Source organism: Canis lupus, chromosome 2 (genome assembly GCF_048164855.1).
Source record: "Canis lupus baileyi chromosome 2, mCanLup2.hap1, whole genome shotgun sequence".
Classification (NCBI taxonomy): Eukaryota; Metazoa; Chordata; class Mammalia; order Carnivora; family Canidae; genus Canis; species Canis lupus.
The window spans coordinates 4,014,145-4,041,206 of record NC_132839.1 but is presented as its reverse complement, the minus strand read 5'-3'; the positions used below and the strand labels follow the sequence as shown (position 1 = coordinate 4,041,206).

The 27,062-nt window shown below is 38.5% G+C and overlaps 1 protein-coding gene and 1 long non-coding RNA gene across 18 annotated transcripts in view; one reads left to right on the top strand and one right to left on the bottom strand.

Moving 5' to 3' along the window:
* The window catches only part of FER (FER tyrosine kinase), a 432,700-nt gene that overhangs the window by 366,178 nt on the left and 39,460 nt on the right, over positions 1-27,062 (top strand). The gene's annotated exons all lie outside the window — the stretch shown is intronic.
* Positions 24,645-27,062, bottom strand: part of LOC140611676 (uncharacterized) — a 35,681-nt gene continuing 33,263 nt past the window's right edge. Inside the window, exons 2-3 of the long non-coding RNA XR_012012801.1 lie at positions 26,047-26,149; positions 24,645-25,650 (exon numbers count right to left, since the gene is read on the bottom strand). This is a non-coding gene — a long non-coding RNA (uncharacterized lncRNA). The remainder of the gene's footprint in view (positions 25,651-26,046; positions 26,150-27,062) is intronic.

Below are 27,062 nucleotides of genomic sequence, written 5' to 3'. Positions count from 1 at the left end.
TCAGGACCTGCTCTTTCCATCATGGCGACCAAGAGTATGGATCCCAGAATCCTTTCTTCCCAGCTTATCAGTGAGTTTTCCTTGAAAATTATCACCCCTTCCATGGATTTCTCATGGTAGCTTTGGGCTCAGTGGAAGAAAGCATTCATAGTCATCTCTGTTAGGAGACTGAAAATAAGAGAAGGGCACAATGAACACTGGAAATGCCTGTTTACCTCCTGCTGGGTATTTAATGGGATTTGTCATTGGGAATTGCTTTTCCCATGAGTTACAAAAAAAATTTAAAAAGAAGTTATCATTGAACCACACTAGAACATTTGAAAGCTCAGTTCCACTTCTTCCTTTGCTTGACTCTAATAATCTAAACCCAACTCCACTCTCCAATGTCTTTATTATATAAATTATGTACATGATAGGTGGGGGCACTGTTTGATAGCAAGCCACTGAACAGGTGTGGGAATTACACAAACAAGAAGGCTTCATGCGAAGTTTTCACAGACAAGATAGAATCTAGGGCTACGAAGCTTATTTTCAAAATTAAAATGATGAAGTTACTTGGGTGAAGTAAACAAGAATGACATGCCTCTATGGAACATTTATTAAATAACTGCTATATAACAGGCTCTGTGCAGGATGTCAGGAAGTCAAAGAAGAGTAAGAAATGATCTCTTCTTGAAAGAATTCCAGAAGAGCACACCTAGCCTATGGCGTGGTTTGGGGAACTTTAGAGGAAGATTTATCCAAAGGCAAATTCAGCTAACGAGGGACAAGATGGCCTGGAGAACAGGAAGAAATGAAGTCGCAGACCTCTCAGAGGCTCATCAATATTGAATATATAGGTTAGCTCCACGCTCCTTTCCATTTCATCCTGACCCCTTCTGTGAAGTGCAGTGTTTTGTATAAAAATGTGAGAAATACATAGAGTATTAGGATTGTAGGCTGTATCATAGGTAGCAGACACTAAGGGAACCTGGAAATTTTACGTCTTCAACGTTAGGGAGATTGATACCAGCAGACAATGACAAAACTGTCTTTGTTTTTGTTTATATCCTGTCACTAAAGGGGGGATGTGGTTACCTTATTTCAAAAGCCACATCCGTGCCTTTCTTCTGGCCGCTCTAATTTAAGCAAGAGCCCGTCTATGTTGAGTGATCTCTTCCTGTCTCATTAAAAGGAAGTTCGGGGTCAATGAAAAATGCTTGCAGCTCTGTCCTGCCATTAAGTAACTTGGACAGTGCCAGTCAGCACCTGCAGCGATCTCGGGAGCATCAGGAAGAGTATGGCAGCGAGTAAGACGTTGTGCGGCTTGAGCCAAATCCACCGTGGGGTGCAAAGAAAAGAGCTTGTTGTGTGCAATGACATGCTTGATCGTAGTCACATACATTTAGTAGTCTTGCCGGCCTAAAAAACGGATAGTCTAATCGGTCTTGTGAGAGCTGAGTTAAAGAAAAGACAGGCAAAAACATGTGAGGAAAACAGAGCCCTAACTCGAGTCCAGCCTGAATAAGCATTTGTTTAGCCTGACCTATTTTTCATCTCAGACCTTCCCACTAGTCAGACTGGAGCTCACACTTCCAAATTCAAAGGTCTCCTCTGCTCAAATATCACCTCCTCAGAGGCTTTGCTGTCAACCCCATTGAGTCTCCACCACCCCCCACCTCCCTTAGACTCTATCCCCATAGCTGCTCTGTTTTTCCTAAGAACACGTATGACTATCAGGAATTGCATTACTTATCTTCTTGTTTGTTGTTTGTGTGCCCAACTAATTTATAACCTGCACAGGGGGAAAGGAATCGCTCTGCTTATTGCCACATCTCAAGTATATGTTAATTGTCAAAACCATAACGTACCACAAAAGCATGTTTGAGGACGACACATCTTCCCTGATGTTTCATGTAGCTGAAAGTAGAGAATTCTCTGGATTCTGAATCCCTCCTTCCCTGCCCTCTTTTTTTCCCTCCTATTCTTCCTGCTTTTTTTTCTGATCATTGTTTTTATAAAAGTAAATGGTATTACCATATTGAACATTTTACAAGTTGACTATGACTGTAGCACCCTTGTCTCGGAGCCTGCGTGGGGATCCTTTATCAAGTACCCACTAGAGGTTGGTAAACATGCATTCTGGCCGTGGTGGTTGGTGCCTCTCACCAGTCATGGGGCCCTGGCTGCTTCAGGATCTGAGACTTCCCTCATTCGGGAGGAGCTTTGAGTGAATCTTGTAGGGCCTTCCACTCCAAAGCCTGCAAACTGTGATTATGTATGTCTGGATGGTCTTTTCTCACCCTCATTCATATCCTTAAAGATGAGAATATGTGAGATATGGAATTTGTATGTTTATTTGTTGTAGGGTTTGATTTGGTTTGGTTTACTTTTCCTGCTGCTGAGTTAATAACCAGAGCATGAAAGTCTTTTTAAGGATGTAGGCAATTTCCCTTCATTCTTGGAGTTGCTAAGGGCCAGAGAGCTAGGATTAGACATACCTAGGACACAGCGTGTTCCTTTCAAGAGCTTGCTGCATCCATACACAGGCCAGGAAAGGAGGTGTAACCAGTACGAAAATGAATATGAATGCCTTTTGTATTGACTCTAATTCTAAATTAAGAAAATTGGAGACTATGAGAAAACATTGGGTATATAAGTTGTAAGAGTTTCTCTTTATTTCTCCCCTCTAGGAGCCATTTTCAAGTTGTAAAGAGACAAGTGTTGCTGCTTTTCTCCGTGCCATCTCCTTTTCCTGTTCTTTCAGGGTCTCAAAAAATCTGATTGGAATTATGTCCTTTGTCTTATTTTTTAAAATATTTAATATATTTATTCATGAGAGACACACAGAGAGAGGCAGAGACACAGGCAGAGGGAGACGCAGGCTCCTTGCAGTGAACCTGATGCAGGACTTGATTCCAGGACCCCGGGATCACGACCTGAGCCGAAGGCAGATGCTCAACCACTGAGCCGCCTGGGCGTCCCTATTTCCTTTTTTTTTTTTTTTCCTATTTTCTTGATTGAAAACATAACCAAGAGTTTATTGTCCTGTGTAAGACAAGAGTATACGTTTGTGCTAATAATGTGTGAGGCATTCAGCTATAGAAAGCTTTAATCTAACAAAATTCTTTTCTTAGCTGTAAACTGTGTAACAGCTCCAGTATGGCAAAGCAACTCTCTCCTTGAAGGAAATGTTCTCTTTGAGCATCTAAGCTTAAAAATAGAAGAAAAAAAAATTCCCCTGCAGAGTTTTACTACAATGACATGAAGAGAAGGAAACAGGATGTTTAAAGAAAATTTTTTTCATGTCATTTTATGAAGCTAAATTTACCTTCAAATTATGTGCTTCAGTGCTTTATGTTTGCATTACAAATGTCTCCTTGCCTGAGTTGTTAAAAAAAAAAAAAATTCTCCCCACCCCTGCTTAAATCACTCATCTATGTTTTGCATTTACTTGGCATCAACTAATATCTTTCCATGGAGGCAGACTAGGAGGCAGCCTGATTGCTAGCAACATTGAACATTCAGAAGCAAAACAATATTTTTCTGGGGATCTTTATTCAAGTGGGGTAGAGCGCTCTCTGAGATATTCAGGGTTGAGATTTGTGGAAGAGAGGCTGTATATAGAGAGAATGTTGTTACCGGGACCTTCTTATTGTCACATTGATGTTGCCGTTCTCAGGAAATATGCTAATATGTTTCTACAAGCTGCTTTTTTTTTTTTCTTTTTTTTTTTTTTTAATAAGATCTAGAGTACATACTACATAAGCCAGTGATGTGACTCTTTGGCTACCTAGATAATCGACCTTACGATTTATAAACTCCATTATTATGTTTAGAAAATAATAATCTCCTAGGACTTTGTATAAATAACGGAAATAGAGAAACTTAGGTGATTTACATCTTGGTGTTTAGTTTTTAAGACATATACAGATGGCATACCAGGCAGGCAATGAAGAACTATGTGAAATAAACATCCCTCCAGAAAATTAGGAGAATTTTTTTTAAGACTCCTTTTCCATTTTAATTATCCTAATTTAAACAACAAAGAAGTCTGTTCGAATTACATGTTTGTAACAAAAATATCTTTTGTTTTTAGCACTTACCTACTGGTTTTCAAATGGCTTTTAGACATGAGTAGAGACCTGGGGTAGTAGCCCCTTCCCATTTCAGAAACACAAGCAGAGAACTCTTGATCTAATCCAACTGGCAGTACAAGAGATTAAGTATGTGTATTCCACAGTTACTGACTTGAGTAATATTATTGATCACTAATCTTTGCATGATTTAGCCATATTTATCCATCTGTTACATCTCTTTCATTATCATAATTGTTTCATCTGGCCAGTTCTTTTATTTTTACATGTAATAACACTTCCTTGTACATCAAAATTTCTGAATTATGGTTTTGTGACATTTATCCATGTATCAACGTGTATGAAGTGCCTATGATTTATAAGACATTCCATGCATCGTATAATTATGTGTGCTTCATAGAAGACACAGAGTCCTTCCCAATCCACATGTCATAGATGAAGTACTAACAGAATGAACCACAGAGTTTAAAATGTTGCTCCATATGGCAAGTATGGCATTGGCACAACTTTACTTACCATGTTCTATGCGTCATTATCTCAGAACTGATGGGTTGGGAGGAAGTCCAAAAGAAGTTAAACAACAACCAAAAAAAGCAAAGGAGAGCCTTAGAAAATGTATCAAGGGACTTAGTACTGTGGTAAAGGAAAGATTAAGAGACAATAGTTTTTGTTTTTGTTTTTTTTAAACACCAAGAATAAAATTAAGAGATGAAATTTTGGGGTTCCTGGGTGGCTCATTCGGTTGAGCTTCTGCCTTTGATTCAGGTCATGATCCCAGCGTCCTGGGATAGAGTTCCACACTGGAGTTGGGGGGGGGAGGTCCCTGCTCAGCAGGGAGCCTGCTTCTTCCTCTCCCTTTGCCTGCCACCCCCCCCCCAACTTGTGGCCTCTGTCGAATAAATAAATAGAATCTTTGAAAAATAAAAGGGAGCTGAAAATATTGGGGAATATATAATATATGTAATTGATAGCTTTTAATCATAAAGCTTATTTATAAATCAATAAGACAACGCAATAAAAAAGTGGTAAAGGCAATTGAAAATGAGGAAAAAGCAATTTACAGAAAAATGATTATACAAACACCCCATCCTTAAAAAATTTCAACTTAACATATTTATGTAACAAGAATCTAACATATTTGAAAAATGTTAAGATTCATTGGTCATAAAAAAATATAAATTCAAAATAAATAAACTATCATTTTTCTCCTGTAGATTATTAAGAATGAGAAAGAATGCTATGAATCAGTGTGGATGTGGGAAAGCTGACATACATGTGCAGCTGGTGGGCGTAAAATAGAAAAGCCTCTTTGGGCAGTAATTTAAGAATGTCTCTGAAACTCTGCAAATTTGCATTCATCTTATCGCAGATATTTCACTTCTAGGAATATGCTGTGTTAAACCATAGATGTGCAAATACATGTGTGTGACCAGGTGTTCATTGCAACATTCATGGTAGCCAAACAAGAGGGGGATATCTGGAAAAATAAAATATCCAATGATCAAGTGTTAGTTATGTAATTTAAGTTATGCCCATTGATGGAACACAAATGCTGACATTATAAATCCTGTGATGCAAGAATATTTGTAGCAGAAAATGTTCTCTGTTCCTAGCTAAATAGGGAAGATAAATTTCAGACCAATTTTTACAATTGTGTATACACACAAAGATAGATTCTCTATCCAAAAAAAGAAATATGTATCTATAGAGAAAATGCTAAGAAAACACACCAAAACATTAAGAGTGATATCTTTAGTTAGATTCTAAGTATTTGGGATCCCTGGGTGGCGCAGCAGTTTGGCGCCTGCCTTTGGCCCAGGGCGCGATCCTGGAGACCCGGGATCGAATCCCATATCAGGCTCCCGGTGCATGGAGCCTGCTTCTCCCTCTGCCTGTGTCTCTGCCTCTCTCTCTCTCTCTGTGACTATCATAAGTAAATAAATAAAAATTAAAAAAAAAAAAAAAAGATTCTAAGTATTTTTTTCTTCTGATTTGCCATATTTTTTCCACCAAGCAATAGCTTTTGTAATTAGAAAAAAAAATTAATTTCTCCATCCGTACTTAAATGTATTTATTTTGGAATTACATATAATGTCAGTCGTCTTCAATTATGTACTTGTTTGATTATTCCTGCATTTTACATATATATGGTTGACCATAGTAAGGGCATCTGTTGTAGCTGGGGGCACTTAGCCATTGGAATCTCTCTATAATAGCTCATTTACCTGGGATGCAATGAGTTATCAACTCCAATTATCCAGAGAATAGTTAAGAATGAGAAATAATCTCTGAAATATCTCTCTACCCTAAATAAATACCATCCGGTTCCCTGCATTGTAATCCTGGCACTTCCAATATAGGAGTTTTCTTCTGGGTCATCTTTACTTTTACTTTAAGCAGAAGTCTCATAGGTTTGGCTCTCAGATTCTCATAGATTTGAATCAGCAAATTAGAAAGGCCATGGGGAAGGGTATGGACCAGGGAGAGAAGAAACATAGACACTAAGGGCAATACAGAATTCCTACAAGAAAGAGGCAAAGTTCTTTTTTTTTTCCTTCCTTGTATTAAGATTTTATTTAAGTTAAAGTTAGTTAATATACGGTGTAGTATTAGTTTCATGTCTACAAAGTAGTGATTCAGTACTTCCATACAGTACCAGGTGGTCATCACAACAAGTGCCCTCCTTAATCCCCTTCCCCTCTTTCACCCGTCCCATCACCCACCTCCCGTCTGGTATCCATCAGTTTGTTCTCTAGAGTTAGGCACAGTTCTGAAAACTGCCGAGAGTATGTGAGAAGAACCCCACTTGCAAATCTCACTCAGGCATCCTGCTCTGACACCGGATTTTAGCCCTGTTGCTCGTGATGATCACCCTGAGTCCTGAGGGATGGTAAGAGGTTCTTTTCAGTCCACTTAGGAATATAAGAAAATGTGTGCTGCATTTTAGAAAATGTTTCATTAAGTTTAGACATTTTTCTCAGAGAGTATTTAGCCCTTAGTTACTTGGATATTTTTCTGACATAAAATACCTTTTTCCTTGGCCAGGCCAGTCAAAATATGGCTTTGCTGTGTGTATGTATTCTCACCAAGCAGGAGAGTCACCTGCAGCATGCCTTATGGTTGGGATTGTAAAATACCAAAGTGTCAGTGAGCGTGAGAGATGATCTTGGAGACGGACAAAATAAGGATCTTAGAGGTCTTAAGGATCCTTTTAGATCCATTTTTACCTGAATAAATTGTAATATTTAGGAAAGCAAAATATTACCAAACTGTATCTGCTTTACCCATTGTTATCAATTATCACCTAACCAAGTTTCAGAGTCTTAGGTCAAAAGAGTTAATCAGGTCACTTTCATTTTTTTCTGCTGGTCCCTCATTTCCTGTCATTCACCCCTGCCTTCCTCCAAACCCATTTGTCCCTGTATACATCTCTTGTCCCATGCCCTTTAAACATAATTTCACTTCCCCAGCAGCATTCTGCACCCATCTCACCTCGTTACCTCCTTCAGGTTCTGATTAGTCCTCATTTCTCTCAGCAAGCCCTGTTTCTCTACCAAATCTTGGTTGGTTGCCTGTCTTACTAGCCTGTCACAGCACTTTCTCCATTGACTTGTGATTGTTTACTTTGTTATCTATTTCCCTGCAGACTTCTGCGACATTGCTCTAGAATATCAAATACTAACTCCCATTAATGAGGAAGTAGAAAATCAGCAAACAAATCCATAGAGTAGCATGGAAGGCTGCTAGGTGGTTCTTGAGAGGGGGAAAGAGAACAGTAAGTTGTCCCTTTTCAGGTCACAGAGCCAATACCTCTTTGAAGTGATTGTTGTTGTTTTAGTCCCTGTCATTAGTGTTCTCCTGGCGTACAGATTTATTGGGAGGTTATTGAAAATGGAGTTTCGTGGGTCTTTTCTGTATTATTATTAAGACAATCTCTAAGTTATATGTGACATTTTAAATGTTGGACCTTGAAGTAGAGCTCATTGCAAATTCAAATTTCTTATCCTTAACTCTGAGTCATCCTAACAGAATACGTTATGATTTAATTTTAACTAAATGATTTTAAGGTAGTCAAAGTGGCATTTTATAAAATGGCTATTGTATTGGAAATAAGTAATGGGTTTTATGGAATAATGATAGGCAAGTATTTGCAAGAGTTTGTATCTTTGACTAGTTCTTTTTACCTTTGAAAGTGGAAAAATGGTCTAAAATGGCACCATAGCGTGGAAAATTGTTATAATTCACTACATGACATTCTACTGCTGTGCTATACTTTTATTTGATGGAGGTTTCCAATTTTTTTATTTTATAGAAAACATTTCCTGTATTTGTCTTCTCTATTTTTTTTGAGTGTTAGGGATAATATTTTTTCCACAAACCACTTGAGACACAAGAACTAGAATCTTAAGGTTAAATTCAGTCAAATTGTATTGGTGGCAAACTACTGAGTTCAAATTAAAATTAGTTTTTTTTTATTGTATATACAATATACTTATTATCATTCCAAAGATCATAATCAAGAAACTTGTTCAATAAGAAGAGAAAATGCAGAGGTCACTAAATTTAAAAAGTACAAAAGCTACAGACATACATTTACCCAGGTCCCAAGATGAGTAGAATTTGCCGAGTTAGAAAATATCTCCAGGGTGTGTAATCTGTGTTTTGCTTTTGCTAGTGGGATCTATTTTCCTTTACTGATAAATTAGGGCATTTACCATATCAATTTATCAGAGAACTTGACCCCAGGAGAGCTTGCTTTTTAGAATCTGTCATCTTTTGGTAGATAAGTCTCACAATGACTGTGGTCAAGGCATAACCTGACATCAGCTCAAAGTATGTTTCATATTTCTGGTGTTTTTGACAGTCCAATGGACAGATGTACAGACATTTGAAAAAATTTTCCAAGTCTTGTCCCATAATTAACTTGCAAAAAAATTAACTGCATTAATATTAGATCCTTAAAAATACATCTTCACAGTTACGTTTTACTCTGGTGACTCTTGCTCTTAGGGGGAGGGTTGGTGTAAGGATTGTTAGTTCATACAGCATTTTTGAAACTTTTGGGCAGTCGTAATTGAAGATAAACATCGTTTATTCTAGGAGATAAATGCTATTTCCACATGAGTTTAGTTCCAGGAAAAATTTGCACGTACAGATGATTTTGTACATCATATGAGGAAAAGAGGCTATGTAATCCACATATTTTTCATTCTTAGTTCCCAAAAGTGAAAAATTAGAATGAGTGCCTGAATATGATAAATCTGCTTTATCATCGGCTCCATATTCCACTTAATATGGTCTACATTTTTTTTGTCCCACTTCTGTGTTTTAACCTACCAGACAAAGTCATAAATATAGTTACACAGTTTATACAGGCGGCATCATCAGTGTGTATACTAGGAGTGCACAGAAACTAAATGTAGCCTGTGATCAACCCAGAGTTCCACCCAAATTTTCACAAAGGCACCATAAGGCTAAAGGTGGTGCCAATACTGTAAAGCCCTGAGAAATGGAATATGAATCATTAATAAATATAAATGTTAGGTTTAGTATAAATGCAGTCCTCTGGAAAAAGGATTGAATTATGATTGCTGGCAGAAGGTCTATATGTCTCTGATTTATGTGTGTATAAACTAAATAAAACAAAACAACATATATTGAAGTCTAAGCATTTATAAAATAAGCTCACTGTGAAATTATTAGCATATGTATGCCTATCTTGTACTTATGGCTACATTTTCTATTTAATTAGCATGTTCAGGAAAGCACAGCCCTTCCAGTGGACTTGTAGAACTGGGTCAAGGAGGGAAGTATGAAACGAGCTTTATTTACTACTCAATTTGTTGTAGTTTTAATGAAACAGAATTGTACATTAAACCACTAAAATGTATAGTTTTCAGATTTTATTCTATAGTGTTGAGCCGTCAGACCCTTTATGTTCTGTTAAAAGAAACAAATTAATAATGGATTAATAGTGTACATTAAAAAGAAAAACAAAAATATAGGAAGAAGGTAGCATAGCTTTATATGTGTACATAGCCAAACTCAAATGATATATTCTTTAGAGTTAGAATTTGTTAACTATCCAGACAGTCAAAGTGGAGTTGAGCATGATGCCTTTTTAATGACCTAATGAAGCAGATAAAATTCTATTATATTGTGTTGGTGCTGTTTCCCTAGTGAACTATTAAACGGAACTTCAGAGAAAAAAAAATCAATTCAAATATCTATTTGGGTTTCCATTAAAAAGTAGCATTACAAAAAAAAAAAGTATTACAATCTGATTAATAAAATTACTTATCCAATAATATAGGAATGTTTTCTGTATCCATTTATACATAAGGAGATGTAAGTGAGAGGATTTCAGGTAATATATATATATTTTTTAGTTTTCTATCATTGCTTATATTCTTTATCAAAAATCTGTAGTGTTTTACCAAAACAATAAAAACATGCTAACATTTTTTTAGTTTGGCTTATGGTTGCATTTTTAGTAATGAAACATCCTACCAAGTCAAGTATATCATCTGGCTTTAAGGACCCAGAATAGGGTAGTGGAAAGAGTACCAGGTTCACTTCTAACACAGACTCCATCACAAACTTACTACATAACAAAATAAACTTAAACATATATGTAGTGCTTTCTATATGCCAGAGTCTGTTTTAAATCTTACTTAAGGTGAGGTGGGTAATATTAATTTCCCAATTTTACAGACAAGGAAAATAAGGCCCACAGGTATACAGGTAGGCATTAAGTGACAGATTTTGTTTTTATTTTTTAATTTTTAATTTTTTGCATTTAAATTCAGTTTTCCAACATATAGTATAACACCCAGTGCTCATCCCATCAAGTGCCCTCCTCAGTGCCCGTCACCCAGTCACCCCAACCCCCCGTCCACCTCCCCTTCCACAACCCTTTGTTGGTTTTCCAGAGTTAGGGGTCTCTCGTGGTTCAAGGGACAGAATCTGAATTCGAACCCAGATCCCAGAGTCCTTATTTTTAATCATTAGCAAGATTCTATCTCTCGTCTTAGAAAAGCCACTTTGAAGCCTGTTTTCTCACTTCAAAAATTAAGGTATTGGCTCCAAAATGTTATGGACAGTTTGCCTGGAAGCCGCAGAAAGAGTCGAGTAGCAGGGGAGCGCAGTGAAGGATCCTTTTCTGTTGAAGTCTCTTAGAGATTCCAGCAGATGTTTTCTCTAGTCCTTGTCTTATATATAAGTGTATCTAGGTTTGCAGAAACCAACAAGAGCACAATTAATAATGACACATTGTTGGGGGAAAGTGCAAAAATCACAGACTGCCAGAAGGATGGACCCGCCAGTGTGTAAGAGTTTAATTCTGAGAAGTCTCCCAATTGGAATGAGAAAACAGATGTAACGGTTATTTTGCCATTATGCATCTTTCATCAGGTGTCAGGAATATCTATAACATTTATGAGCTTTGCCCAGCAGTATGAAAACTGAAGGAATGGGAACAATCCTTCAGAGATTGTACCATGTGTATCTTCTTGCTGGAGGATATCCCCAGCGCTGGGAATATTAAATGCAAGGTGAACTTCACAGTGTAGAGGGTGAAGTGCTTGATGAATTGATCTCTGTGTTCTAGTTTATTGGGGGAGCGTAGAATAAATAATTCAGAAGTGGAAGTAGGAAAGAAATCTTTTTATGGCAGATAAAGAAGCAGCAAAATGCATGCCTCTAAGATGAAAATGGTAAAATCAGTGAGTTTAAGAAGAAACCCTTGTCCAGTAGCCCTTAACAATCAGCAGTTAGATAAGGAAAAGTGGAATATATTTAAGACATAGTTTTTAGATATGTTTTCCTTAGACTTTAGAAAGTCATTTTCAAGATGTTTCAAGGTAGTGTTTGACATCTGTGTCATCATTCCTGTATTATTTCACCTCAAAGTTAGTGGCTTAACCCAGTACAGATTTATTCTCTTAACAGTCCTAAGGTCAGAAGTTCATAATAAGTCTCACAAGACTAACATCAAGATGTTAGCAGGACCACATTCCTTCTGGAATACTCCAGGGTGGTATCTGTTTCTTTGCCTTTGCCAGCTTCTAGAGACTACCTGTCCTCCTTGGCCCACGGCCTCCTGCTCCATACTCAAAAGCATTATTACTCCAACCTCTGCTTTCATTGTCACATTTCCTTCTTCCAACTGACTCTATCGCCGCCTTCTTATAAGGATGCTTGTGGTTACACTGGGCCTGCCCAGGTAATCCAGGACATTGTCCCATCTCAAAATCCCAAGCTCCTTTTGCCATGCAAGGTAACATATTCCAAGGTTGGGAGGGTTAGGACAGAGGATGGCTAATTATTCAACCTACTGTAGCATCCTAAAATCTTAAAGGAGGGAAAAATTCCATTAGAATGGGAGACCTTTAAAACTGAAATTTTGAGAGACGCCTGGGTGGCTCAGCGGTTGAGCATCTGCCTTTGGCTCAGGGCATGATCCCAGGGTCTGGATCAAGTCCCACGTCGGGCTCCCTGCATGGAGCCCGCTTCTCCCTCTGCCTGTGTCTCTGCCTCTCTCTGTCTCTATGTCTCTCATTAATAAATAAATCTTTAAAAAAAGGGAACTCTCAGTTTAAAAATAAATAAAATAAAGCTGAAATTTTGAAATAATAGTGAAAGATCCTGTATTAGCCAGGAAAGGTTGAGCTATATGCTGCAATCACAAATAAATACTACATCTCAGTGGCTTAATATATAAACTGGATTCCTTGCTAGTGGAGAACCTGCAAGTAGTCCTGTAACTCTACAGAGCAGATCCCTTCTACACAGCGACTTGGGGATCCAGGGTGGTCTCATGAGTCTTACATCTCAGTACATGCAATTGCCTTGGCAAGGAGAGAGATGGCTGTATAGGAGCTTTTCACTCCCTTGACCCCAAAGTGACACATGTCACACATCCCCATGTTACATGGTCCACCTCACGGTAAGGAGGCTAAGAAGTACAGTCGTCACATTTTCAATAACAAACAAACCAGATACTGATGTGACTTAGGTAACTCGTGTTACTGCCAAGGATACTCTCTAGTGAGAAATTCAGTGAGGATAGCATCAGCAGGTACAAATTAAAATGAGCGGAGGCTATTGACAAATAGCAAGAGTCGTCAAAAATGGAGATGGGTATGTTTTTTGATAGAAAGTAGTGTTCAGATTAGGAAGAAAAGAGCCAGTACTTGGAAAAGGTGATCATTTTAGCAAGTGGCAGGGATGGTCGGGAGAAAACAAAAAAGGAGGACGGACCTTGCTAAGAGGTCCTTACCATTCACAAGTGATGAGGAAAGTGTAACTGACTGGGATGGGTTTCCTGGCTTAGCTGATTGAAGCCTACGAGGCAAACAAAACCTACTACTGAGAGCATCAAACGGCTTATGGTGACCTAAAGATCCCTGGTGAATAGAAGAAAAACTAAAGCACTGGGGTCTGCAAAGATGGTCTTCATTTTTCACAAGAATGAAAAACATATTTGGAAACCTTCATACCAGTGAGCTTGATGATGCTCTTACAAAATTCTCAAATGGATTATCAAATGGATGAATCCATAGAAGGTAAAGAGATGTCAACAGGAGCTGGCATGAACTCATAAAACACTTCTGTTTCTTTGAGCGTGCGTATGCTGGTAGATTAGGGACACTGTGGTTACGACTAGATTTCTCCAAGGTATTTGATGAGGTTTCTCATGATACCTCTGGGGATGAGGAGCGGGAAAGGGTTTTAATTAAGTTAAGTGGGTTTTTAATTAGTAAGAAGTGGGAAAACATGTTTTTTAATATGAATGGAAAAATAAACTAGTGCCAAATCATGAAAATCCTTGTAAGCTATTTTAAGAGATTTAGGCTTTGTCTTGAGAGGATTTGGACTCATGAAATAACGTCGTGAGATGATTCGATTTGCCTTGTAGAAACACCACTGTCTCTGCAGTGTACAGAATAGGCTAAAGGAGGCTAATACCAAGCAAGCTGGCAGGCAAGTGGTGATGGTGGGCTGAAATAAAGGAATTGCACTGTGAACAGACAGCCATTGATGAATTTAAACAATATGAAGCTGGTAAAATGGACAGGGTTTTGTCATTGATAGAATGTACGGGTGGAAAGGGGGTGCAAATATGCACACAACACTCCCGACTGTGACTTGAGCAACTGAGTGGACAGTGGTATCCTTCTTTGTTGAGGGACCAACGGGGGGGCCAGGTAGAGTCATGGTAAATTTCAGGTTGCCGTAGGGTGGTACAGTGGAGATGTCTAGCGACGTAGAGGTGAGCGCCGAAACAAAGAAGGGATCTATAATAGAAGGATTTAGGAGTCATGAGCTTGTAGATGACAGGTAGAGCCATTGGAGGGGATGAGAGCATCCAGAGAGAGCCTGTAGACTGAGAAGAGAGTCTTAGGGACTCTCTTAGGGAGCATTGGTGTTTTCAAGATTAGGGAACACTGATGTTTTCAAGATTTCACGGGCAAAAGAGACCAAGAGGGTGTAGTTGAAGGTGGTCTGGTATCCTAGAAGCTAAAGGAAGAATTTCAGGGAGGCAGCAATCAGTAATGTCAAGTGCCAGTAGACGTGCCAAGCATTAAGAGGCCAGGGATCCGCTATGTGCAAAAGTGTGCAAAGCATCTAGCCGTAGGAGACAAGAGCACTTCTCATGAAGTGACAGGTAAAATCGTATTGTAGTGCCAAGAAAGGAGCCGAAGGAGTAGAGACACAGAGAAGAGAAACGGGAAGCCGCCAGAAGGGCAAGGGCAAGGTTTTGTGTTCAGATGCTAATGGAAAAAGTCAGTAGAGAAGAGAAGAGAGACAAACGTGATAAAGTTTGATAAATAAACTGAAATGAGACCCAGCCAGTTGTATCTTATAGGCCATTTAAGCCAGAAATATCAGAGTGTTTTTGGAAAACTGCTAAGCCATGTGGATTTCATACCGGCGACATCGTGATGGAGCCCCGGGCACCTCCCGCTATCGCCGCAAGCCAGTCAAGCCTGTGGAGTTACTATTTTTCAATAAATCAAAAATATACACACAATTAAATTGAATTAAATCCATAGTAGCTTCTCAGAGACACTTGTGTCTTAAAATCTGCTGGAGGTTCAGCGTTACACGGATTTTCTTCGTGACTATTTCTCTGAAAACCCTTTAAAATGCAATTTGCTGCTGTGATCAGAGTAGGGGAAGGCTGTAAAATCTCCACCGTTCTAAATTCCATCCCCCTTGATCTGCCGTGCCTGGACTATAATTTTTTTAGACCATCTATCTTCTTGTTGGACCCTCTTGCTGGAGTGTACATGGCTACTGGTTTTATTTGATCACTGGCAACGAGCTCTGATGCTCTTGTTCCGATATTGAGCATTTCAAGCAATTCCCTAATGAGTCTGCCTCTGGGCTGCAGTGCTGTTAACTTTGATAGATTTCCTGTTGTGAGAATAAGCTTCCAAAAAATAACTGACTTGTTTTCCTTCAGGATTCTCAATTTTTCTGGCATTTTATTATGTCTAAATTGTAAATCTTAGTTTGCCTGCCCAGGCCTTCTCTACTATAAATGTAGCTCTCCAATATAAGTCACATTTAAACACTGGGGGCTGGGGGACACTGAGGCATTTATTTAGCAAACATGTATGAGAAGTACTGTGTCCCATGGACCTGGGTGTTGAGGTGCCAGACTCTAGTGAGAGGCTCTGCACGGAGCTGACACTTAAGACCCAGTCAGTCTGTGATTACCATTCATTGAAACACATGCTGACCTGTGTTGTGGTACGTAACCAGCAAGGACTTTCCAGAGGTAATGATTCTTGAGTTAGATTTTGAAGAAATGTGTAGGATTTAGCTAGACGAAGAAGGGAAGGAGGATCTGAGTAAGGAGAACAAACTGCTTATTGAAAAAAGAAAAAGTCTGCATTCCACGTGAAGAAGCAGCTGAGGACTCTATGAAAAGCAACTGAATTAGAAAAATGATGGCAGGGGGAATGCCTCCCTTAAGAACACCAATCTCCTACAATTATGGTCTCTAATTCCTTTTCTTCTATCAGCTGCTTACCTTTCCCTGGATAATCTTCTAAATCCCAGCTGTATTCGTAATATCTCTCTCAAGAAATCCTCAGTCGCTCAACATGGCTGTGTGATGACACTTGGACCCCAAATCCAGTCTTCATGGGCATAGGGCCCACTGATGATCCCCAAAACCCAGAGTACTTGCCATTCTCTGAGCCCGCTGTGCTCTTCCCTCTCATCCCTCTGCCCAGGTTGTACCCTCCGCTCAGAATAAACTTTGTTTCCTTCTCCCTCCCTTCTCTGTATCTTTCCTGGTTAAGATCCTACCCAACCTGAACAGCTAAAATTCATGGGGGTGGATAAAACACATCCATGTAATGAAAAGTTATTCAAAATAATTTTGTCATTCAAGTAATGTTAAGTCCGGGGTGGATAATTCTTACAGAAAGATCATGTAACGTGATAGTAGGTAAAACAAACAGGTTGCAATATAGTTTAAGTGCATTTTCAAAAATGACTGCGCAGAATAAATGGCTTAGGGTATACTCAACATGACGTGAGAAGTCATTCTCTCTGGCCGGTCGGATAACAGCTGCTCTTTTTTCCCCTACTTGGTCTTTATTTTTCAGTTTTCTTTTTATTTATTTATTTTTTTTCCTAGCAGTAAACTAGATACTTTTCCAGTAGGAAATAAAACAATAGATGCTATTTTCAACTTTTAAAAGAGTTTTTAAAACCCTACTCTTTCTTCAAGGGGCCCAAGTTATTATTTCTTCTTCCATTGCCCCACCATTCACCAATCAGAAATAATCTTTACTGTCTGTCTGCCACCATGACCTATTTTTGTTCTGCTCTTGTAACCCTACACCACACTCTACCACCTGACATATATTAGTGATGTGCTGCAACCCCCAAAGTGACCAACTGGGACTATGAATAGAGATCCCCCTATTTGTGGAATGAATCAATTAACCAAAGAACGCTTATGGGAATGAAAAGTAGAATCATTCTTTTCTTTATGGAAACTAAAATCTTACTGGGGAGACAATACGTATAGTCAAGAAAACTAGAAATGTTCATTTCTAAGACCATAGAACAATCATTGTCAAAAAGCATGTAAATGTGGAGTGTGGGACACAGCAATAGAGGAATCCTATAAACAGCTTCAAAAGAATCCTGTTTCCCAAAATGAGATTCTAGGATTGTGACTTAGACAGGTGCCAAAAGAAAGCACTTTAGCTGTGAAACGTACTTCAGTGACACTTGAAGGTCAAATTATGAATGCGGAGTCACGGACTCGAGTCTGTGAATAGTCTCAGCCCACCCTCCCCAAGCCTCTCACACTGGCTCTGCACAAAAACAGAATGTGACTGCAATAACCTACAGAGCAGATCATCTGCACTGATAACAGGCCATTGACTAGTTTTAATTTACCTGCCTATTGAAATTCTGTTTTCCTAGTGGTGGTTATTAACGTGACGAAGAAAAGGACAGCATTTCTCTCTTTGTCCCAACTTGAATATTGTAAGAACCTCGGCTGAGAGGAAAGAAAATGAACCTGAGGCATCTTTCTGTCTCAGATCAAACAAATATTCTGTGATAAATTGGACTGCCATTCATGCTTACTATTTTAAGATGTCATACAACAGAAGTAAGGTGTCCTGTAGAGGTTTCTCCCCCTAAAATTCAGAGCTAGGCTGTGAAGCTCTACAGCCAGCTCTTAGGGATTCAGGCAGATTCTAGACTTAGTGATACAGATTTTGTCTTCAGACCACATGGGAAGAAAGGGTGATGGATCAAATGACAAGCAGGAGGGAGGGAGTCGGGAGGCATCCTGTCCACCAGGAAGCCCTGCTGGCTGCCAAATGCAGACCAGGTTTTGTCTCATTTCCTTTCTGTGGTGGTATCTTAATAGCTTTCCTTGAAGGAATATTATATATGTGATTGCAAATTGTCCATGTAAATGTTCCATAAGAAGAAAAATCCTATTCTGGAAGCTTGGGGTCAAATCTTCTGTGCAGTATAGCAGCCCGTCACGTAGATGCCTTCCCTAACCTCATGTATTCCTACCCAGAACTGTTAAATTTCAGTTCTCTGTACCATGTAAGTTAATTTTTCAAAAATCCTTAATTTACTGAAATAAATGTATCAAAATTTATTCAAACCACCTTCTCCTCTCAGTCTGTTTTCTATTGCCTTAAAGTTTATATTGCCTCATTTTAAAACGAAAAGTAAATGTGACTTGGCAGCCCTTGAGCGACACCACGTGAGCTGGCCTGAGTCTCACTTCATGAGCGCCGAGTCCCCTGTCTCGGTCGTAGATGGAGACAGACTTTTGGGACCAGACCAATTGTGTGACTTGGTAAAACACGGTGAGAATTTTTCAGTCTGGGTTCTGAATTTAAGCTAAACACCGACTTCACATATTCGAACTTTCTCTGGGGAATCTCATAGAGCGGAGAATGCAGCACGTGGGAGGGTTGTGACAAAACCACGGTGCGGTGTATTATTTTTGTTCTTGCCGCTCTGAGCATAATGACCTTTCTCAAATCCTGTCTCTTTGAGGTGCACGTAAAGGCTTTAGAGGATTTGTCACACATAAACACCAAATGCAAAGACCACGAGCAAGGGGGGAATGTGTAAGATTAAAAATAGGAAAAACAGGACCAGTTGCATAATGCAAAGGGTGACATTGATGCTGTGACCGTATTCTGTTCCAGCATCATTTTTTATAAAAGGTTCACTATTTAATTGTTCTGTTCTAATAGTTTCTATAGGTAGGATTTTTTTTTACATATTATGTGCTTAATAAGTAATTTTAATTTACATCTTAATTTTGATTCCAGTGTAGTTAACATACAATGTTATGTTGGTTTCAGGTGTGCAATAGAGTGATCGACAATTCTGTGCATTTCTCAGTGCTCATCACAGTAGGTGGACTCTTAACCCCTCCCCACCTATTTCACCCATCCCCTCACCCACCTCCCGTCTGGCAACCACCTCTTCTCTATATGTAAGAATTTGGGTTTGTCTCTTTTTTTCCTTTGTTCATTTGTTTTCACAAATTCCATATATGAATGAAATCCTATGGTATTTTTCTTTCTCTGACTGATTTATTTTGCTTAGGATTATACCCTCTAGAACTCTCCATGTTGTTGCAAATGGCAAGGGTTCATTATTTTTTTATGACTAACATCCCATTCTTCTTTTTCTGTTCATCTGTGGTTGGACATTTGTGCTGCTTCCATATCTTGGCAATTATAAATAATGCTGCACTAAATATAGGGGTGCTTTTGTCATTAATATTTTTAAACTATTTCTAATTTTGAGGCCATGAAAATCTTGAAATAATTTATTAAATGTTTCTAGTGATCTAGAAAGGTACATACTATCTCAGGACTACCTTGCTCTCAAGGTATTTTTGTACCATTAGTATCTTTTTAAAAAATGAACTAAAAAAAATAAATGATAAATTATATAAAATTAATTAGTATAACTCGATCTTTAAGTTACAAGAGTTCAAGTTCTTAGTTTCTTTTGTAAGAGGCATTATAAGCACTTAAAGGAAAATAAAGGGATTTTATTTGGTTATTAATGTAAACACAATTTTTAATAGGATAATATCCTGAAAGTAATACAAAAATGGTTTACTGAATTTTAGTTTGTTTTACAAAAAAAGGCTACAAAAGAAAATGTAAGCACCATATAGATCAGTTAGCTCTTCAGTATTGGAGAAAGCCACATACTTTTAATGTGCATACTTTTGTCCAAACTTCCCTTCTTCTAACAAATGCTCATCATGGGGGGTGCTGATCCTGTGAAAATAGCTGGACAAAAATCTCACCAAGATAATAAAGCAGAATATGAATCCTCAGAAGAATTTTCATATATTAAAGAGAGACAATATTTTAATGTACTTATTTGCTTAGTTTAAGTTAAAATTTGACAATAAATTATTTGCTTGATCCTTAAATTATTTTGAAATTCCATGTCAACTCATATTATCACATTCACCCAAGTTTTTTATACATAATAATACCATTAACTTTATAATGATGAGACATATTTTAAGGCTCTTAGGGTGCCTTATATACTCTACCTTTATTGTAGTATAACTTAAATGTAATAAAAGGTACCAATTTTAAGGGTACAGTTTGATGAGTTTTACCAAATGCGTATAATCATATAACCAGCAGCACGCTTCCAGCACCCCAGGAAGTTCCTTGTGTTGCTGTGTATTTAGTCCCCTTCTCCTACCCTTGGGTGGGGGGGGCACTAATCCATTTCTTCTCACTGTAGATTAACCTTTTCTAAAATTTCATTTACTTGGAACTATTCAGTATATAATCTTTTGATTTTTTGCACTGAAAACATAAGTGCTTTATAGATCCATCCGTGTTGCCTAAATCTTGCCTTTTAAATTCTGCGTGGCATTCCATTTTATACCATAGTTTGTTTTTCTGGTCACCAGTTGACGAACATATGGATTATTTCCAGTTTGGAACTATCATAAACAAAGTTGCTATGAATATTCATATGTAAGTCTTTGTATATGTTTTTGGGGAGGTTTTTTTGGGTAAACACCTCTAAAAGTTGAATGGATGGGTTGCATGGAAAAAATTAAATTTAATGTTACGAGAAACTACGAAGTTGTTTTCTAAGTGGCTATTCCATTTTGCATGCCTACCAATAATGTGTGGGATTTGCAGCTTCTCCATACAATTAAGCAACACTTACTATTAGTCTGTTTTTAGTTATTCTGGGGAATGTCATGATATCTTGTTGTGGTTTTTATTCTGTTTTCCTAACAACTAATGATGTGAGCTTCTTTTCATATGCTTGCTTGCCATTCATGTCATCTTTCTGTAAAGTCTTCAAATCTCTTCCCCATTTTTTGTTAATCACGCTATTGTCTTGTCATTTAGATGTAAGCATTTGTTGTTGTTGTGTGTTTTTTTTTTTTTTTAAGATTTGATTTATGTATTCATTCATGAGAGAGGCAGAGACACAGGCAAAAGAAGCAGGCTCCCTGCGGGGAGCCCGATGTGGGACTTGATCCTGAGCGGAAGGCAGACACTCAACCACTGAGCCACCCTCATTTGTTACATTTTTAATACAAGTCCTGTATCAGATATTTTGCAAATATTTTCTCTCAATCTGTAGCTTGTTCTTTTTTTATTCTTCTCAAGAGAAGTTTTTAATTCTAACGAAGTCTAAAGTTATCAATTTTTTCTTTTATGGATCATGCTTTTGTTAGCAAATCTAAGAACTCCTTCATACCCAAGGTCATGAAGATTTTCTTCTATGCTTTTGTTTCTAAAATTTTATTTTTTTAAAGATTTTATTCATTTATTCATGAGATAGATTAGATAGATGGATAGATAGATAGATAGATAGATAGATAGATAGATATAAAGAGAGAGAGAGAGGCAGAGGGAGAAGCAGGCTCCATGCAGGGAGCCTGACGTGGGACTCAATCCCGGGTCTCCAGGATCACCCCAGGCTGAAGGCAGCACTAAACTGCTAAGCCACCGGGGCTGCCCTGTTTCTAAAATTTTATTGTTTAGTTCCAGCTTCCAGATCTCAGACCTACACAGTGCCTACCTCTTGTCCTTGCTGATTTGACCCCCCTTCTGACTCTTCACATTGGTTCTTTGCTTACTGACCTGCCTTATTTCTGATTTTGCGCCTTCTATTCAGAATATATTCAGTTCCTCTTCTGGGGACTCCCATTTCCAATCCTATCCCCTCTCTTCCTGGAAGTCAAAAGACATTGGGAATCCCCTTTTAAATGTCTTTTTCTTTTCCTTTTTTTTTTCTGTAACATTTCTCATAGTATTTCCTTGGGTGTCAATATACATAACTTTTCCATACCATTCTGTAGGAAAAAATGGCAAATTTTTTTGGCCTGGTGAAATATGTTCAGACATGCATAAGGCTTTGAAACAACAAACATTAAAATTTGACCAGAACTTAGTGTGAATGTTTAGAAAATTGTGTCATTTTAATTTGATAACTCCGGAAGCGTTATTTAGTACGTAATGATAAGATTGAGAGTCGTCCCCCCCCGCCCCCCCCAGTACATCATGTCAAACACAGTCTCCATGTCTAGATAACTGCCCTAGCAAATGTGTGATTATTTAGCAACGTTCTCCTTAAGCATGAAGCATTTCTTTTCTTTAAGTAGGCACCACACTCAGCATGGAACCCAAGCATGAAGCATTTCTGATCATCTTTGCCCATCATGCCCTCTGCAGACCCCCATTCTCTCTCCTGCAAGATCGCTTTTTACCACCACAGTATAAACTCCTTAAGGACAGGAACACGGTCTTTTTTTTAACACTGTCAATGTTTGCCACAACTTTGGTGTCCAGAAAATGTTTGCTGAATCAATGATCTTATCCTTTCTTTAACATTCCCAGAGGAGGCAGTTCTGTCCTCCATCTACATGCTAACATCCTAAAAATTCCTATGGATGGACATTCTGCCTCATTTGCTATTGAATTTAGATCCACTTTCTTCAGCATTGTCTCTTTTTCTTACTCATAATCATGCTGTCAACTAAAATGTTCATCCACTATCACTCTCATGAATGCTATTAGCATTTTACTACGCGCAGTAGATGCTTTTTGCGTTTTTAATAAATGATGATCCCTTCTTTGAGTTTGGGCCTTAATCTTTCTGCCGTTTATCTTTTGAAACAGGAGGACTTTTCTATTTTCATAAAGCATCTTCCTGAACCACTTATTAGTTCAGCTTGAGTGGAATTCTTTGTTGTTATTGTTGGACAGAACTTTGCTGAGACCATTTGTAGAGGAAAAAAGTTAGATGCTGGTAATAAAAATGAGGAGCTGCTCTTCCACTATGATCAAATAAGAATTACTTTTATGCAAACAATTCAACTTTATTTTTTTTTAAAAGCATTTTTTGGAGGGGAGGGAATGGACAGAGGGAGAGAGAGAATCTTGAGTAGGCTCCATGCCCAGAGCAGAGCCCCATGCAGGGCTTGATCTCACAACCCTGAGATCATGACCTGAGTTGAAATCAAGAGTCAGACACTTAACCCAATAAACCACCTAGGTGCCCCAGAATCCAACTGTATTTTAAAGAAGATACTGAACATTCATTTTAAAACATTACTGCTTAGTATATTCTCTGCTAATATGACATAAATAGGATCCAGAATACGAAGAAAACTTTTATAGAATAGTCAGAGTGCCTGATATGGTTTTAGACAATAACTTCATTATTTAACATATGACAGTTTGATGAGATTTACATGTCTGTTTATAGTTAATATAATGGTCTATAGAAACATCCAGAAAATAAAGCCAATTCCTTATCTGCATAATGGTTGTGTTGCCGGTTATATTAATAGAACCAGTCACCAAAATAACTAAATTGCGGAAAACCTAAACTAGCTTTACAGAAATCATTGGTTCTGAGGTTACAGCTGGAGAGGCCCTAGAGAAGACTCACCCCTTCTTTCTCAAAAACACATTTGCTCCCAGTGAGGTGTCCCCAGAGGCCCCCATCACCCTTGCCTTCTACAAGCCAAGCTGCGAAGCTGGCACAACTACACAGAATGACATCACTGCCTGTTTAATAATCAGACCACACATGGCTATAGTGTGGGATTCCATAATGACTCTCATTATTTCCACATGGATCAAATCTGAATGACCCTCTCTTCCATTAGCGAAGGTATTATGAAAACACTCAAAGGTGGCCTCCATTTTCCTTTGTTAGTGTTTGTTGAGTTGCTGTTTGTGTAGAAAACAGGTCCTCTGGCCCCTGTGTGATACTTCCTGCTGCCGTCTCCCTTGGTTTCTGCTGGTATTACTGACGCCCTGTCTATGACATGTTTTATACATTACCCTCCTCTGATTGGTTCTGTGTCTGGGTGGAATTGTGCTGCTTTTGTTCTTGCCCTTAACACATAGTGTATCTAAATGGCCCTTTGTTCTCACTGTTTGCTGCATTTTCATTTAAGATCATTGACATGTATCTTTTTTTGGTAAGTTCTACTTTTAGGCCTATAGAGTAGGTTCTTTTTATTCTAATTGATGCCCTTCTTCCCCCCATTATAATGGGAAGTACCACACCCACTTTTTTGTGTGTTAGCACCCTAATCCTGATCTCTTCTAGTGTCAGCAGCATGAGGACTCGAGCCTATTTTTCCTTATACCCCTCTGCTTCCTCCCTGCCACAAGCCAGCTTGAAGCCATCTAGATTTTTGTCTTCATTTTCTTTTAACAGAAAGAATCAACAGTTACTTAGATATAATGTGTCACATATTTCTTTACTCCCCACTCCTTCCCCCTTTGATGGATCCCCATTTTACATTATATGGAATATGTCTTTGAGTAATTATTTCCATGTGTCCTATGTGACAATGCATCATTTAACTAGTTCAAACCAGAGGAATGAACATACCCCCACCCCCACCCCCGGGACATGAATTCTTGTCTATTTTGTCGCTGCTTTGCCTAGAACAGTGCCTGGCAAAAAGCAAGTGCTAAATAGATTTTTTTTTTTTTTTAAAGGAATCAAATCAATGTAGCCCTTGGCCTTCTCTCCCTCAATTTTAAATCTTTTTAATGGAAATCATAAGCTGTCTACCGCATTTTTCTGCTTGGTGATACCAAATATACCCCACAATAGCTAACCATTATTGATGACTCCGAGTCATCAATATCCATGTCACTTACTGTATTTGTTCTAATCTGATATCAAAATTCCCTCAAAGCATCCAAGGCAAGTTTACCACTAAATCAACTAGCTTCCATATGCCAGTTGTTTAATATTTATTCTTCTTTTCATATCAGGTGAGACTTGGTAGTCCAAAAGCTTGGAGCCAGGTAGATCCCTGTGGGAAGGGCATTGGCTGGACACAGAGATATCCCAAGAAGCAGAATTTAGAAGACATACCAGTCAATAGCCTAGAAATCACGAGTTCAGAAAAGCTTGAGAGAGGGCAAACTCAGCTTATAAAAAGCTAGATGCTAGAGAGAAAGCAAGTTCAAAGCTGAAGATCAGAAGCTAAACCAGGAGAGATCATTGCACCAGTAAGAACGCCCTGCCACAGTTTTCTATTAGGGATGGATGAGAAAGAAGGTGCTCTTTATGAACAGTGATGGTTTTCCTTGGTCTCTTACCTCCAACTCCGTCCTACCAATCCTTGCTGTTGAACTGTCATTCTCACTGTTACTAAATCTAGTGCTTCATAAAATACCACCCCAAATACACTGAGGGTCATCATTCGGCCTGGGCTCAGCCAGACAGCTCTCTGCTATTCTCCCTTGGGGTCGCTTATGTGGCTTCAGACATCCAGTAGCTTGACCAGGCCCACAGAGTTTAGTTGAGTCTTACTCACATGGCTGGAGCCTCCCAGTGGAGTGTAAGCTTCCCTCTGCCCCCACACACATGGCTTCTCACTCAGGCTTCTCTACGTGGTATCAGGAGTGTTCCAGGAAGACGAAAGGAGAAGCTGAAAGTCCCTGGAGGCCTACACTCCAGAACTTGATGACATTACATTACTTCTGCCAAATTCTGCTTGTCCAAGTGGCAAGTTAGCCTAGACACAGGGTGGAGAAGTACAAAATAATATGGTCATATTTTTCATACCAGGCCTGTCTGTGAGAGCTTACTCCTAACCCTCACACTTGTCATTTCCAATACGGTAGTTTATGTGCTTACATAGCTATCTCTTTTTATAAAATTGAACTTCTTAAGGACAGGAGTTGGCTTATCTTTATTTGTAGCACATAGCAAAGGCCCTGGTATCTAGTAAGGCCGTGATAAAGGAAAGTTGAACCAATGATAGCCTAATGGGTCAATGTGTACATACATCGATAGTAGTAGTAGCTACATTCTGTAATTATAAGATTAATGGGATGGTACTTTAAAAAAGTGCAAAGTAAATTAGAAGAAGTGTCTTGGTATATGTAAAATACTGAGAATTTGGGGGTACCTCGGTGGCTCAGTTAAGTATCCAACTCTTGATCCCGGTTCAGGTCTTGATCGCAGGGTCATGATTTCAAGCCCCATGTTGGACTCCACACTGGGCATGGAGCCTGGAAGGGAGGGAAGAAGGAAGAAAGGAAGGTTGATTGCGCATATGTCAAGCGGCACCCGAGAATCCTTAGTAGTGTTTCCTTAATCAGTTCCTAGATCAAATAGCCAGAAATACTTTCATTTCCTTTTTCCACCATCATTGTTATCAAAGGTGGTGGGCCTCATGGTCTAAATTATATATTATCTTGTAGCATGTACTCAACAGAATGACTATCTGTGCCAAAATAACAAGGTTGTAATAAGGAAAGTGTCGAATGTAGCCCTAATTACTTGGCTCTAAAAATAATTTGAATAATCTAAAAGGTCCGTCTATTACTTAATATCAGCTCAGATTCAGTTGATGGCACTAAAATGACAATTTGGTATTTCATGGAATTTTAAAACCCTGTGCTCTAATTAAGTTCCCACACAGGTAATTATTCCATGTGTAATTTCATCAGGATACTGTGATACTCACTTTGATGTGCTGCTATTGCTGCACACTCACAGAATGCCATTAAGCCTGTCACATTTTTGCTCTGGTAGTTTGGAGATCACTATAAAATTTGCCAGAATTTTTTGGAATTTTTCGTGAGCAGGTTTTACATTTATATAAATTACTTTGTCCACCTTGAATCTTTCAGGCACTTTTGTTTTATGTCACTGGTCTGCAAATGGGCAAAAGAAAATTTCATTAAGAGACCAAAAGGACACATGTATATGCAAAGCTAATATTTGCTCAGACAAGTAATCCTTCATGAATGCAAAATACAGAATTTGTGTGACTACATCAAAGAATCACAGAGTGAATAACAACTAATTATGGAAGGACGTTGGATGAATATTTTTAAACTTTTGTAGAATTACAAGAAGAGAAAAACAGCTACCTATATGAAATCAAAACCTAAGACTTTATTTTTATAGCATTGGATT